This window comes from Epinephelus moara, chromosome 10, assembly GCF_006386435.1.
Source record: "Epinephelus moara isolate mb chromosome 10, YSFRI_EMoa_1.0, whole genome shotgun sequence".
Taxonomy (NCBI): Eukaryota; Metazoa; Chordata; class Actinopteri; order Perciformes; family Serranidae; genus Epinephelus; species Epinephelus moara.
The window spans coordinates 5,554,463-5,556,794 of NC_065515.1; positions in this window are offsets into that span (position 1 = coordinate 5,554,463).

Here is a 2,332-nt window from a genome sequence, read left to right on the forward strand (position 1 = left end):
TGAAGGAAAGCATCAGGAGGTGAGGTGTGTGCATGTGTGGAGGAGAGGGAGAGAGGGAGATGCTGGTAGAGAGATAGAGTGTGTTATTAGATACTGTTAATGTTACTTATTATGCTTCTGTGCAGTGATAGCTCTTTTTTATTCTGTTTCTGAATGTGCGTGTGTGTGTGTGTGTGTGTGTGTGTGTGTGTGTGTATAGGCTTATAGGCTATACATATGTAGGCCATTATCTGGTTTTAAAATCCAGCCCAGCTGAAATTGAAATTGAATAGCCCTGTCATAGAGCTTTATTGAATTAAAAGTTACAGTGCTGCTGGTTCCTGACGCTTTATTGAATTAAAAGTTACAGTGCTGCTGGTTCCTGACTTTTCCTAAAATTGTCTGTATTTTTATTTAAACCGTCATTTAAGCAAATTGGACAAAAGGCATTAAAAATGTGATCATTTCTACCTATTTTGGCCACAGGAGGTCATATGATAAATTGATCAATTTATTGCGCCGCGGCAGATCCATCTTGGTTGCTAGGCAACTATCACTGTCTCTGCCAAAAGGTAAACTCCGGGAGAGAATTCATTCACAGATTCAAATGTAATCAATTGTTATATTCGTGTTCTGAGCTCTGTTTGTTGAAATAATTAGCGTTTGTTTTGTGTGATGATCAAAAATATTGAGAAAATGTTAAATTAAACTTGTTGAAAGTTACATTTCTGTGTCACTGAATTGAATTGAAAACTTATCCTAACATCATAAATGCATTACTCTCTCTGTGTGATATTTATTATGAGAGATTATACAGTTTGGAATTTGGGGGTAAAAATGACCTCTCATGCATCTTGCAGCGATGGTCTGCCCTACAGGTCCCCACGGTTGACATGTGGTTATCACAGATATCAGCTGTGCGTCCTCTGGAGAAACTGACTCATGATCTCAATATAAATCAGAGTTCTGGCAACTTTGGGAACCATTACACTTTTTCCTCCCGAAACTCAGTAGCACTTTACTGTACGGTTTCTTTTTTTCAAAACCTATTAGCTAATTCATTCCTAGTTGCAACATACTGCAGCCTTTGTTCTTTTGGGGTGTTTTTTTTTTTTTTTTGTGTGGATATACTTTCTAAACTCTTCTGTCTTTATGTCTAGATGTTGTTTATGTTGTAGTTCTGGCAACTTTGGGAACCATTACATGTTTTCCTAGTGATTTTTTAACCAGAACAAAATGTCTTGACAAGCCACTGAGGTGTGAATAGGTGAACTTGTTCTGGACGCATGTTCTGAGCTGCAATAAACCAATGTCCAATGGGCTTTGTCTCTTTGGATTTGGCGATCCATTTATTCTTAAAACAACATGCTCACCACAACAAAGACGGGTGACAGCATTGTCCATATGTAATCAATATTCCATTCAGCAATTCAGTTTTAACAAGCTACAAACTTGATGCTTTTCAACATGCTTCCACAACACGGTCAAGAACTGTGCCTCCACATTCCACACAGCTGATTCTCATCACCTGGAGCTTACCTACATGCCCTAACCCCTAACCCTAACCCTAGAGATGGTTGTGGTGAAAATCCCAGTAAATACTCAGACCAGCCCGTCTGGCACCAACAACCATGCCACATTCAAAGTCACTTAAATCACCTTTCTTCATCATTCTGATGCTCTGTTTGAACTTCAGCAGCTTGTCTTCACCATGTCTCCATGACTAAATGCACTGAGTTGCTGCCACGTGATTGGCTGATTAGGTATTTGTGTTAATGAGCAGTTAAACAGGTGTACCTAATAAAGTGGCTGGTAGGGGTATATTTATACGTATATATTTACACACACACACACACATAGAAACAGGGGCGGCTGGCCAATAGAGGTCGATCAGGCGCTGCCCCTCCTTGAGCCACAAAAGAAAGATGATGATAATAAATGTATGATTATCATCATCATTATTGTCATATATACACACAATATATTAATTATGATTTTCACTTGAAACAGCTCGTCCTGCCTCTGAATATCCAATCAGCTGCAGTGTGAAGTCACATTCTGACCCTTTGGGGCGATATCAGCCTGGCTGGAAATCGCCCCGATTCACTCTCATAGACGTTCATGTAAAAGGCTTTTTTTCCCCCTAAATGCAGGCACTCCAATGCAATCTCTATGTGTTCCGGGAGGGCTTGCCCCAACCAGAGCCCTTGAATAGATGGATGTTATATTCTACGGCACTGGTTAAGCCAAGTAAATACATATATGATAGCGTATGATGACTTCCGGTGAATACTTTTAAAACATATTGACTAACTAAAGTAATCAGACATTCAGATTCAGATTCAGATTCAGA